The following is a 15,008-nucleotide window of genomic DNA, read 5'->3' on the forward strand; positions in this document are numbered from 1 at the left end:
CACAATATACATGTGGATGTAGTAAACAGCACACCTTATTTGTGCAATCCCAATGTCTTCCACTAGGCCCAACTACCAGTCTGCTCTCAGGCTCAAGGATCCTTTCTTAGGTAAGATCCAAACTTAAGGGTCAATATTGCCCTCAACCTTTACAAAACATTTGCATCACAGTGCCTTCTCTGCCTGCATTTTGCCCCTTGTCGAATTTTTTTGTTTTTGCTAGTCTTGGGAGTTGACCTCAGAGTGTGAACATTGTTCTTGGGCTTTCTTTGGGCTTTAGCTCTCCCACCGAGCCACAGGACCACTTGCAGCGTTTTCTATGTATGTGGTAATGAGGAATCAAACCTGAGTCTTTTTCCGTGGTAGCCAAGGACTCTACCACTAGGTCAAACACACAGGGCATCTTGCACATATTTTTGACGGCAATCTACTAGGATATTATTAGGTTTCTTTATCCTAATCAATTTTTTCCTGATGATTAGCTTTGCTGGCATGTGTAAAAAATGCAAGAGGGAAAAACACCGAAGAATTAGTGAAATTTAAAAAAAAGCATTACACACATAGATAAGTGTTCATTCTTTGTAGGAGAAAGGATATTTTGATATGATGATGATGACTTTATAATTACTACGTCAGGGTTGAGAGTTTGGCTTAGTGGTAGAGTGCTTGCCTAGCATCCATGAAGATCTGGGTTTGATTGCTCAGTATCACATAGAAAATCTAGATGTGGCACTGTGGCTCAAGTGGCAGAGGGCTAGACTTGAGAAAACCCGAGGACAGTGCTCAGGCCCTGAATTCAAGCCCCAAGACTGGCAGAAAGATAAAAGAAAATAAAAATGCTTTTTACGAGCTAATTCTCTCACAGCATTTGCTTCTGAAATCTTCGCTTCTGCATCTTGTGTAATACCCGTTTCCCTCAACCTAGACAAGAAAAACAGATCCATCCCATGGTCCACTGTGAGGCCACTGGTTGGGCTAAGAGCTAGTCGTGCAGCAGCACATAGGTTTTATTCTAATACCTTCCAAACTTTGTACTCAAATATGCTACCTACTTACCAGCTTAAGTCAGTTAATCTCATGCTATACCTTTTCTTCATTACTACAATATTCTTACACTCCTACGTTAATGCTCTTGTACCTCCCCTGACCTCTCTCATACTTTTTTCTATCTCTGGACCTCTGCTCGTCTTTCAACCCTTATACTGCACGGATCTACACTTGATGGCTGTTGAGCAATATTGTATATGTACGTGGTTAATTATTCTCTAGGCTCAGAGGGACTTAAAGACCATAGAGATTGGATTGAGAGGCTTATTGTTTTGGGTATAAATCCCTTATCAGTGGTTGTATTAGACTGGTCTGTAAGTGCACAAAAAGAAAGAGTGATAATACCAATCAAAACTTGTGAGCATCTAGTGTCTGCCAGCTACAGATGTCTAGGTTGGTTATATCTGAAAAACTATAATCGTATTTAGTAGTAATCTTGCTCCCATTTTCAAATGGGCAGAACAAGAAACTCAAGAAAAATGTCAAATCAAGAGACAATATCCCCCACCCAATGTAAACAGACAATGGAACAGTCACTGGCAAACCTAGAGGAGAGTCTTCCAAGTGCTGTACAAATGCAATTGATAAACATCATCAATGAAAAATGTGAAAATATAAAGAAAGAGATACTGGAGGAAGCCATAGCTGAACAAGTGGAAAGGATAAACAAGGTGATAAGTGAAAAAGAAGAAGCCATAAAGGAAGCCATAATAAAGCCTGGTCAAAGAAAGATGTATGAATTCATAGAATCCACAAATAAAAAGGTGACCGAACGCCAGAAAATGTTCAAAGAAAATAAAGCTACTGAGCTAACCACCCAAATGGAAATCAAGGAGCTAAAGAAATCCATACATGATCTAAAAGAAGAGATGCAAGGCATCAAAAATGAGCAATTAGAAGCAAGGGAGATGAAAAATAAAGTAGATAGCTTTGATAGCAGGTTAGACAATGCAGAGGAGAGAATTTCCGGGGCTGAAGATAATTTAGTTATTATAGAGAAAGAACAGAAAACGAGTCAATCCAAATCTAGGAAATATGACAGAGCGCTTCAGGAGGTCCAAAATGCAATTAGGAAGCCTAATTAAGGCTAGTTGGTATTGAGGAGGGCGTGGAGAAAGAGGTCAATGGTATTGGAAATATACTTCAGGGAATCATCTCAGAGAATTTCCCAAATATCCAGAAGGGCAGGCCCATCCAGATACGAGAAGCTTTTAGAACCCCAAACAGACCTGACCAGAAAAGAACATCCCACCTCCACGTTGTGATCCGAACTGGATCAATAGAAACGAAAGGAAAGATCCTAAAGGCAGCCAGGGAAAAGGGATCAGCAATGTATAAAGGCAAACCAATCAGAATAACCCCAGATTTCTCAGCAGAGACCATGCAAGCACGAAGTGACTGGAAGCATATATGTCATGCCCTTAAATCAAATAACTACCAACCAAGAATACTGTAGCCAGCTAAGCTCTCATTCATAACTGAGGGAACAATAAAAACATTCCATTCCAGGGAAAAGCTGCAACAATATGTCGAAACAAAACCAACACTACAGAGAATTCTCAAAGATGCTCTATACATAGAAAACCAAAATAAATGCAATATAGGGAAAGAAATGGCACCTAAACAGCATACCATCTAAGGACCACAAGAACTGTCAAGACACAGGCCCTACTAAAAGCTTTTAAAAATGGTAGGACCTAATAAATATCTCTCAATCCTAACTCTCAATATCAATGGACTTAACTCTCCAATTAAACGGCATAGGCTGTCTAGTTGGATCAACAAGCAAGAGCCATCGTTCTGCTGTCTTCAAGAAACACATCTTACCCAAAAACAATCATCTTTTGAAAATGAGAGGTTGGAATAAACTCTATCAAGCTAACTGCCCCCATAAACAGGCTGGAGTTGCCATCCTCATATCAGATACAATAGACTTCAAACTAAAATTAGTAAGAAAAGACAAAGAAGGTTACTACATACTACTAAAGGGATCTTACCTCCAGGAAGACATAACGATCCTAAATATTTACACACCCTTTTGAAGATTCTCAAAAGATTGAAGATTCTGCCAGTGTAAATTAGATTCCGGCATTGATATTAAATAATGCAATGAGTAGGGATTTATACTTGAAATATCACTGTTGACAAAATCTAACACACATTTGCTAAGTATTTGCTTTTGATTTCCCAAGAAGTTCAGTATAAGCTAACATGTGTGGCATATATCGACTGGGAGAAATGATTCAGAATATGTGACTCATTTGAACAGGTGTCAGTGAAAAGATACAGGAGCAGGATACCCATATTGTGATAATTTGTATCTTTTGCATATTTTGTGTTTGTTATTAATTCCATTTGTAGTGTACATTTCTAGGTAAAAACTTTTAAAATGTTTCCAAACAATTTGTTATTTCAACAGCAAAAAAGACATTTATATGCCTGATAAAATTCACAGAATCCAAATTTTTCCATATTATTTTTTGTTTTTTGTTTTTTTTTTTTGGTGGGTCATAGATCTTGAACTCAGCCTGGGCACTATCCCTGAGCTCTTCAGCTCCAGGCTACGACCTTACCCTGGAACCCAGCCCCACTTCCCATTTTCTAAAGGTAAATTGGAGATAACAGTCTCAGGTCTTTTTGTGCCAGGATGGCTTTAAACCTTGATCCTCAGATCTCAGCCTCCTGAGTAGCTAGGATTATAGAAGTGAGCCACCACCCCATCATGCTCAGCTTTCTGGTTTTTTTTAAACAAGCCCTTTGGCTGGAACTCGGTCTGAGCACTGTCCTTCAGCTTTCCTCAAGCCTAGTGATCTTCTACTTGAACCACAGCACTACTTCTGGTTTTTTCTGTGTATGTGGTACTGCGGAATTGAACCTTCGTCTTCATACAAGCACTCTACAACTATGCCAAACTCCCAGCCCCTCCACATTAGTTTTTATGATAGATCTTTCCATGCATCTAGGATGGCTAGAAATCCTTCTTGAGTTTCCCAAGATCAGGGAGTATAGGTGTGTCCCATCCTGTGTGGCTACATACATAACCATTGTTTAGGGTACAGTTCTCTCTTCATTCTACCCATCTAGAGCAATTTTCATCTTCCATGTATAATCATTAAACATTCAGCTCCTGTTCCTCTCTACTCCATTCTCTGGAACCATCGTGCTTTTTGGCTCTAAGGGTTTGTTGATCCTTGGAAGATCTGGAAGGGAAAACATACCCTAGCTCTTCCTTTATGACTGCTGTATTTTTAGTTTACTGTAATCAAGATTCATCTGTAAAATATAGTAAAATGTTCTTCCTTTTCAATGCATTGTTATGCATATTTCTATCTTTTGATTATTATTAATAGTTGTGAATGGATTCTCCACATATTTGTTCTAGTCTGGTTTCTCTTCCGTTAGGTACAAATCTAGAAATAGAAGTGTTGGACCATATTTCTATGTAATTCTATATTTAGTACTTTTTTAGCACTCTCCACGCAATTTTTGATTGTTTTATATTCCTTGCAGAACTCTTCCAAAGTTCTACTTCTTCTCACTACCTTCCCAGTAATAGTTAGACTTTGAAAGTTGTTTTTTTGTATGGGTGTGTGTGTGTGTGTGTGTGTGTGTGTGTGTGTGTGTGTGTTTGTGTGTGTGTATGTGGATCGTTTTGTTTAAAACTATATTTATATTAACATATTTAAAGTAATTATTTCATTGTAATCTTAATTTTTCTCATTACTGTTAATATTGAACTTCTTTCTACATTTTGAACTACTATTTCTATATATTCTTTTTAGAAAATCCTCTCCAATCTCCAATTTTTTCCCTTTTTTGTGGGGTAGTGTGGAAAGTCATGGGGCTTGGACCTTGGGCCGTGAGCTCTTTAGTTTAAGGCTATTGTCCTACCCTGAGTATTGCCCCTCAGTTCTTCTGCTCACAGCTCCCTACCCCTCTTCCCATTATATACAGAACAAATGTCATCCTCAGTCTTTTTGAAAAAGTAAGACATACAGTAAATTTGTAGTAAAAAACAGCAAGAAATAAATTTCTTGCCAGGTGCAGTGACTTCTACCTGTAATCCTAGCTACTCAGATATCAGGCTGATATCTAAAGATTTGGTTCAAAGCCAGCCTGGGCATTAGAAAGTCTATGAGACTCTCATCTACAGTTAACCACTAGAATATGGGAAATGGCACTGTGGCTTCATAGGTAGGGTGATAGCCTTGAGTTGAAGAGCTCAGGAACAGTGCCCAGGCCCAGGGTTCAAGCCTTACAAATCCCCCAGCCAAAAAAAAGAAAAAAAAGTTTCTTCCCCAAGTGATTATTATGCCAGACATAGAACATTAATATTCTGGGTGTACTTCACAGTATTATTACTTGATACCCTAAGATTTTGCAATAATCTCACAGTACCAGCATATGTCATCATATAATGTAGTTCCTTTTCAATGGAATAATTCCATTTATAACCTAAATCTACTCCCCCGACTTATTTTTGTCGATACCACAATTGCTCTACCATGATATGCCACAAGCCATTAAACATTTTATGGTTTGTAATTGGAAAGGAGTCTCATGGAATTTTGTGCCAGGCTGGCTTTGAACCATGGTCCTCAGATCTCAGTCTCCTGAGTAGCTAGGATGACAGGCGTGAGCCACCAACACCTGGCTTGCCTTTTTATTTTTTTGTGGGTCTTGGGACTTGAACTCTGGGCCTAGGCACCATCCCTAAGCTTTTCAGGTCAATATTTCATGTAAGTCTAAACATTTAAGTAAAGGAATAAAATTCCAACAAAAAAAGAATAAAATTCCAGACATGGTGTGTTTATAACTCGGTGCTAATTACTTGATGAAAATGTGCCATTCCAGAAGCTGGTGTCATTTGATGATGTAGCTGTGAATTTCAGCTGGGAGGAGTGGCAGCATCTGGACAATGCTCAGAGGACCCTGTACAGAGATGTAATGCTGGAGACCTACAGCAACCTGGTGTCCTTAGGTGAGCAAAAGTCAAATTCACTTGCAAGGCCAAGTGCCTTGTTATTTTGCAGATACGTAAATGTTTATCAAACTTTCAATACTATTTAAATGAAAGATTCCAGGCCCTGAGAAGTATCATTACTTTCTAAAGAAAACCTAAGGTAATTTTGTACTCATTCTTCAGGATACCTTCAGGATACTTTAACAACAGTTCTAAATTATGTTTCCTCTAATGGAGACGACATTCCAAACTTACACAGTAATTGTAAGTGGATAAACAATCCAGAATATAATATATATCATTATTGGAAATAGGATCTACAAATCACTAAACAGTGAGTTTATAATGGAAACCTGGCACTAGGTGCAATGTTTCATGCCTGTAATCTTAAAATATTCAGGAGGAAGAAATCTAAGAATTCTAATTTGAAGCCAGCAATGGCATAAAAATTGCCATGAAACTCTATAACTCCAAGTAACCCCTCAAAAATGTTAGTGGAGTGTGAAGAGTTTGACTTTGTGGTTGAGTGCTTGCCTAGCATGCGTGAAGACCTATGCATGTAAGCGGAGCTGGGACTCAAACTTGTATTTTTCTAGCCTTGGGCAAGACAGCTAAGTTTATGCCATACAAAATGAATCCAGAGCTGGGGAAAAGTCAACCATGGAGCCAGTGAGAAATGAGGAAAAAGATTTAATAGATAACTTGTGAGTAGGATGTCTGCGAACTTAAAGCAATGATGACACAGCATAAGCAATAATTCTCTACTGTTTCTAATTTACAGGCCCCTGTGTTCCCAAACCTGTATTAATTGACAAGCTAGAGCACTGTGCAGAACTCTGGATAGGAAATTCCTCTGACAAGAATATCACAGGTGAGTGAATGCATCTTCATATTGATGTTGGAGCCTGAGCCCCATTGGTAAGTTCATGTTGTGATGTACTGAGCAATAATATTCTTAGTTACCCTAAATCCTGTGTGGAACCTATGGAATTCTTTGTGAATGAATCAAGAATCATTTTCTTTTCCCAATCCTATGCTGGGTCTCAGGGCCTGAGCATGGTCCTTGGGTTTTCTCAAGGCAAGCTCTCTACTTCTTGAGTCATAGCACCACTTCTGGCTTTTTCTTTGTATGTAGTACCAAGGAACTGAACCAGGTCTTTGTGCATGCTAGCCCAAACCCCCGGCACCAAGAATCATAGGGTGATATAATGAATTCTATGTGGCAGTAGAGTTAAAGTTAGATTTCTCTGTAGAAATCACTGTGAAACAAAATAAAATGAGAAAGCCATGAGCCCATGGCTCATGCCTGTAATCCTAGCTACTTAGGAGGCTGAGATCTGAGGATCAAGGTTCAAAGACTGACCTATCACAAAAACACCTTAGACTCTTCTCTCCAATGAACCAATAGAAAATGAGAAGTGAGGTTGAGGCTAAAGACATAGGGCAGTAGCCTTGAGCTGAAGAGCTCAGGAAGAACAGCCAGGTCTAGAATTCAAGTCCCATGTCTGCAAAACATGAATGAAAGAAAGAAAGAAAGAAAGAAAGAAAGAAAGAAAGAAAGAAAGAAAAAAGAAAGAAAGAAAGGAAAAAGAAAGAGGGAAGAAAGAGGGAAGGAAGGAAAGGAAGAAAGAAAGAAAGAAAGAAAGAAAGAAAGAAAGAAAGAAAGAAAGAAAGAATGATATTTCATTTCTTTAAAACTAAGACTGTATATGATTGAGCAAACAAGGAATAAGTCAGGGCATTATTCTTGATAAGGATAATATCTTTTTGCTGTAGGAAAAGACTGGTATTCAGAACCAGACCTTTCCACCAGAAATTGAGCCTTGTGGTAGCGTGCTTGCCTAACATGGACAAAGACACAGGTTTGATTCCTTATTACCACATACATAGAAAAAGCCAGAAGTAATGGCTTCATTCGTAGGGTTCTAGTCTTGAGAAAACCCAAGGACAGTGGTTAGGTCCTAAGTTCATACCCAGGAATGGAAGGAAAAAAAAAACAACAAAGTTTCAATCAACATAAGAAAATTAACTAGACAATGAGCTGGAGATTTTCTGGTCTTCCATGGTTCTGAAGGACAGGAGTGTTAGAAAATGAATTTTTATAAGACTTCAAATGGAAAGAAACAAATTTCAAAATTCCCACAAATACCTAAATTGAGACTTTAGTGAGAAGTTGTAACTGAAGGGATTTAGGTGTAAGTCCTTACTCTCAAGAATCGTTCTTGCTTGGATCAAAGGCAAACAGACATATAAACCAAACTTGTGGCCGCTGAATCTAGAAAAAATTCGTGTTCCTCACTTAATGGTTAAAAAGCAAACAGCATTGAAACTGGGTAAGGTAATCCTATCTGCTACTCAGGACCTGAGACTCTTATCTGTATTTAACTCTAGAAAACAGGAAGTGGGGCTGTAGCTCAAGGATAGGGGTTATAGTCTTCTGCTGAAGTATTCAGGGACAGGGCCGAGGCCTATGAACTACAAAAAAAAAAAGAAAAGAAAAGAAAAGAAAAGAAAGTTTTAAAAAGATGCAAAACAGCACAATATTTAGTTTATTTCTCAGAAATAAAAGAAAGGCAGCTATTCCTCAATGTATAAACAAAACGGTATTTGAAAAAAAACAGCTGCAGGTATACTATTGGTAGTACTCAGCTTAAAACTGTAGCAATACATAGATGGGTAATTTCAATAAATATTTCCTGTGATATAAAAAGAGAACTAAAACACAGAAAAACCTTATTGGTCATTGTAAAATATCATTTTCTTAATATGTTAGGGAGAAAAGCATATATTTCTCACAAATCAATTTCCACTTTTGTATATTTTTTAATCAAAAAGCATATTTTATTAATTATTAGCAATCAGGCTTTTATGCACTCATAGCAAATCACTAATAAAGCATGTCACATCAAACACACACATATGTTATGTGTGTATATATAACAAATATATATGTTATGTGAAATTTCAGTATTCACCATTGTGTAGAAAATGGTTAAATGAGTAATGGCTTGCCTGACAAAAAATATTCTAGTAAGTAGGTGTATAACACAAATATTCAGCAAAATATTAAGCAAGGGCTGGGAGTTTGGCTTACTGGCAGAATGCTTGCCTAACACACACAAAGACCAGGGTTCGATTCATAGGTACCACATATATAGAAAAGGTGGAAGTGGTGCTGTGGCTCAAGTGGTAGAGCTAGCCTTGAGAAAACCCAAGGACAGTTCCCAGGCCCTGAGTTCTAGCCCCAGGACTGGCAAAAGCATTATTAAACAAAATACAATAATATTTCTACAGTCAAATTTATAAGGAATGTATTATTATGAATATTTTTTCACCTCCTGGTAAATTATTGGAAAATAGGGAAAGTGCTATTTATTCAGATATATAAGATTATTTCACTTAGCACAGTGTTTTATTGAAGTTATACATATTAGTGGAGTCATAAATTCTTCTAGAAGTGAGTAAAGTTATCCAGGTGTATGAAATCTATCACCAGAAGGATGACAATTGTATATAATTTTATGGCATATTTGAGAGAGTTTGGTGTAAGTGTTGAGGCAATGGCCTCTTAAGTGGTAGTAAGAAACAAAGAAACAGCATCTGATCTACTACCTGACATTTAGTAGCATGGAAAAAGGGGTTAAGGATATACCTACAGATGTATGTTATACCGATATTGCCACAGTTTAACAAATTATAATGAATTTTGGCAAATAATACTAATATTACCACCCATTAATAAAGTAATAAAAATCAGTCTATGAATATTTCACCTATAGTCTGCCCTTGGTTTACTGAATGGCATTCTTCCAAAATAGGACTTAGTGTCTTCCTTTTTAAACGAATGTTTAATTGATTCCTATTCCCATTAGTGTATTGGTGGTGTTTAATGTTGATCATTAGACAAAATAGTGGTTTCTTTGCAACCCTCAAATATCTGACTGGTTTCCTGTGGTAAGGGTATCTCATTTTTTTTTTCAGGTCCGGGAGGTCTGCAGCCTAGGTAAAAACTGCAGCCTCGTTTATTGTCAACTCCAGGCTTATATCCCTTCTTGAAACCGGGGAACTTCCAGGTGTTACATTCATATGGTAAATCTCAGGTCATTTAAACAGAATAAGGCCAGAAAACACTAAGACAATAAAGCCATTGTCTGATGCAAATCAAGGTACAGTTTGATTCCACTCTGGCTCCTAACACCATGGTTTGACCCACTGATCACCCTTCCTGAGGGAATCTTCCTAAACTTCTTAACATAAATATGAAAGCCGATACCCCAGCCCTCTCAGGTGATAGATGCCTGAAAGGGTTACTCGAACAATAGGCTTGGAGAGCCAGACTAGTACCATAAACTCAGAAAACGCTTTGAAACTTCCAGCTAGGGGAGGCCCTGGCCTCTACCCATTACTGCTACATAAGTCCCCCACTCCTGCCCTTATTACACTAAGCTTTATGACTCGACTCATCTCAAGTCACTATTGTATCCCTCTTCAACTCTCCGTGAAAGTTGATCCGATCTGTTGAGGTTATTTTATGCTCTCATGACTCAGTTTCTTTTTTTTTCTTTTTGCCAGTCTTTGGGCTTGAACTTAGAGTCTGGGCACTGTCCTTGGACACTTTTTTGCTCAAGGCTAGCGCCATGTCACTTGATCCACAACACTACTTCTGTTTGTGGTACCAAGGAATAGAACTCAGGGCTTCGTGCATGCTAGGCCTGCACTCTACCACTGGGCTACACTGCTGGCTCCTCAACTTAGTTTCTTAATAAACCATACCTCAAATTCTGAGAGTTTTGGAGGTTAGTAGATGATATAAGTGTCATCATTTTTTTTGTCTAGGCTGCCTTTGAGCCATGATCCTTAAATCTCAAACTCAGCCATAATAGGTGGGTACACAGTTTCTTGGCCATGTACATCTGGTTTCCCTTACCTTTTCCACTCATGACCAGCACACCTAACACTTGAGCCATACCTCCATCTCTGGCTTTTTTTTGCATTTTTTTATTGTAATTAGCAAAAGGGTTACATGATATTTGCCAGATAGAAGGTGCATTAATTCACATACATTGATAGCCTTTTACATGTCTTGGTACTCATTTCCCTGCCCCCCCACACCCCCCACCCATCTTGATTTCCCCCCCTTCCTTATCAAATTTCAAATATCCAAATACAAATAAATTCAATATATCAGATAACAAAGTGAGATACTATAAAATATGAGATAACCAAGGGACAGCAAAGGAGATGAGAGACAACATAGTACATTAAGGACAACAATCATTCATTATATGCCTTTTGTTTCACTATCCTGGAGGTCCTTTCAATTAGTTTCACATTATATGTCCTTATGTATCAAGATTTTGCTCTATTGCAAATCTGTGCTAGTAGAGCCCAAGGTTTCTACTGATTATGACGAATGAGGGAAACCATTGAGCCTAAGTTCCTTTGAGTCTGGCTTACTTCACTTAATATGATTTGCTCTAAGTCTTTCCAGTTCCTAACAAATGGGGCGATGTCATTCTTTCTGACAGCAGCATAGAATTCCATTGTGTACAAATACCACAACTTGTTGATCCACTCATCAACTGAGGGACATCTAGGTTGGTTCCATATCTTTGCTATGGTGAATAGTGCTGCAATGAACATGGTTGTGCTAGTGGGTTTAGTATGTCCTTGTTTCTAGGTGGTTTGGTAAATGCCAAGTAGTGGAATTGCTGGGTCATAGGGGAGTTCTATGTTTAGACTTTTGAGGCACTGCCACACTGCTTTCCACAGTGGTTGAACGAGTTTGCACTCCCACCAACGGTGTAGTAGTGATCCCTCCTGGCCACATCCCCTCCAGCATCTGTTGTCATTCGTTTTCCTGATCCTGGCCATTCTAGCTGGAGTGAGGTGGAATCTTAGAGTTGTTTTGATGTGCGTTTCTTTTATGACCAGAGATGTGGAGCATTTCTTCATGTGTCTATAGGCCATTTTTGTTTCTTCTTCAGAGAAGACTCTCTTTAAGTCTTTGCCCCATTTTTTAATGGGATGGGTGTTACTTTGGAGGTTAGTTTTGGAGTGATTCAATTTTTTGAGTTGTTGATATATTTTAGATATGAGGCCTTTGTCCGTTGTTTGGTTGGTGAAGATCTTCTCCCACTCTGTAGGCTTCCTGATTAGTTTACTAGCTATGTCCTTTGCCATACAAAAGCTCTGCAGTTTAATGAAGTCCCACTTATCCAGCCTTTCTCTGATTTGTTGTGATTCTTGGTCCTTATTAAGAGTTTCGACCTGTGCCAAGGAGGCCTAGTGTATCTCCTATTTCTTCCTGTAGAGTTTTCAATGTGTCAGCTTTTACCTCCAGGTCTTTGATCCATTTGGAGTTAATTCTAGTGCAAGGTGACAAAGAAGGATCCAGCTTTATTTTTCTGCAGGTGCTTAACCAGTTCTGCCAGCACAACTTGTTGAAGAGGCTATCTTTCTTCCATTCTATTTTTTTTTGGCTCTCTTGTCAAAGATTAGGTGGCCATAGGTCTGTGGTTTAATATCTGGGTCCTCAGTTCTATTCCATTGGTCTTCAGGCCTGTTCTTGTGCCAGTACCAAGCTGTTTTGAGAATTATAGCTCTGTAATAGAGTCTAAAGTTTGGAATTGAAATTCCTCCTGCGCTGGTCTTTCTGCTAAGAAGTGTTTTTGCTATACGGGGTCTTTTATTATTCCATGTGAAATTTTGGATTGCCTCTTCTATTTCTTTAAAGAATGACATTGGGATATTGATGGGTATTGCATTAAATTTGTAGATAGCTCTTGGCAAGATTGTCATTTTCACAATGTTGATTCTTCCAGTCTAGGAGCATGGGAGGTTTTTCCATTTCCTTAGTTCTATTTAATTTCCTTTTTTAGGGTTTTAAAGTTTTCGTCAAAAAGGTCCTTTACATTCTTAGTTAAGCTAATTCCTAGGTACTTTATTTTCTTTGAGGCTATTGTGAAAGGAGTTTCTTTCCTGATTATTGCCTCGTTACTCTCACTGTTGGCATAAAGGAAGGCAGTCGATTTTTGAGGGTTGATTTTATAGCCTGCTACTCTTCCAAAGCTTTGAATCAGCTCAAGGAGCTTGGGAGTAGAGTCTATAAGATTCTTTAAATACAGAATCATGCCATCTGCAAACAGGGATAGTTTTATTTCCTCTTTCCCTACTTGGATCCCCTTTATGCTTGCTTCTTGCCTTATTGCACTGCCTAGGAATTCTAGTACTATGTTAAAGAGTAGTGGAGAGAGTGGGCATCCTTGTCTCATTCCTGATTTTACAGGGAATGGCTTTAGATTTTCACCATTAAGTGTAATACTAGCAGTAGGTTTCTCATACACAGCCTTTATTACATTGAGGAATGTTCCATGGATTCCTAGTTTCTCCAGAGCTTTTAACATAAAGGGGTGTTGGATCTTGTAAAATGCCTTTTCCGCGTCTATTGAGACAATCATGTGATTTTTGTCCTTGCTCCTGTTGATGTGTTGAATTATATTAATTGATTTGCATATGTTGAACCAGCTTTGCCTCCCTGTGATGAATCCACTTTGATCATAGTGTATAATTTTTTTGATGAGTTGTTTAGACGATTGGCCAGTATTTTGTTGAGAAGTTTTGCATCGATGTTCATCAAAGATATAGGTCTATAGTTCTCTTTCTTTGATGAATCTCTGTCTGGTGTGGGGATGTGGGTTATACTGGCTTCATAGAATGAGTTTGGTAAGGAACCTTCATTTTCAATTTCGTTGAAGAGCTTGAGGAATATTGGTGTGAGCTCTGCTTTGAAGACCTTATCGAATTCAGCTGTGAATCCATCTGGCCCTGGGCTTTTCTTAGGTGGAAGTTCTCTAATTGCCATTTCTATTTCAGAGCTTGAAATAGGCCTGTTGAGTTGGCTTAGTTCTTCTTGGTTCAGCGTGGGTATGTTAATATTGGCTAGGAATTCATCCATTTCTTCTAGATTCTCAAATTTGTTGGCATAAAAGTTTGAGAAGTATTCCCTCATGATATTCTGGATCTTGGTATTTTCTGTCGTGATATTACCAATTTCATCTGCGATTTTGTTTATTTCGATATGCTCTCTTCTTTTTTTGGTAAGATTTGCTAAGGGCTTGTCAATTTTGTTAATTCTTTCAAAGAACCAACTACTTGTTTTGTTGATTCTTTGTATAGTTTTTTTGGATTCCAAATCATTTAATTCTGCTTTGATTTTAATAATTTGCTTTCTTCTACTGGGATTAGGGTTGGTTTGTTGCTCTTTTTCCAGGAGCTTAAGGTGAGACATTAACTTGTTGGTTTGCAATTTTTCCAACTTGTTGTTGTAGGCACTCAGCGCTATAAATTTTCCTCTGAGTACTGCCTTTGCAGTGTCCCAAAGGAGTTGGTGTTTTGTGTGCTCCTTACTGTTAAATTTCATAAACTGTTGGATATCTGTTCTGATCTCTTCGATGACCCATTGGTGATTCAACAAAGTGTTGTTCAGTCTCCATGAGTTACAGGGTTTTCGTTGGTGGAGATGTGTGTTCAGTTCCAGTTTGATGCCTTTGTGGTCTGAGAGTGTGCACGGAATAATTTCTGTGTTTCTGAATCTGTCCAGGATTTTTTTATGGCCTAAGATGTGATCTATTTTGGAAAATGTTCCATGTGCTGCTGATAAAAACGTATATTGTGTTGTTGCTGGGTGGAATATTCTGCAGATGTCTGTTAGATCTAGTTGGTCTATATAGTTGGTCAGTTCTAAGGTTTCTCTGTTGAGTTTTTGCCTTGTTGATCTGTCCATAGGTGAGAGTGGTCTGTTAAAGTCCCCGACAATCACTGTATTTCGATCTATGTATGGTTTCAGTGTAAGTAAAGTTTCCTTGATGAAGTTTGGAGCTCCGGGATTGGGTGTGTAAATATTTAAGATCGTTATGTCTTCCTGGAGGAAAGATCCCTTTAGTAGTATGTAGTAACCTTCTTTGTCTTTTCTTACTAATTTTGGTTTGAAGTCTAT

This window comes from Megascapheus bottae, unplaced genomic scaffold, assembly GCF_031878675.1.
Source record: "Megascapheus bottae isolate mThoBot1 unplaced genomic scaffold, mThoBot2.hap1 HAP1_SCAFFOLD_45, whole genome shotgun sequence".
Classification (NCBI taxonomy): domain Eukaryota; kingdom Metazoa; phylum Chordata; class Mammalia; order Rodentia; family Geomyidae; genus Megascapheus; species Megascapheus bottae.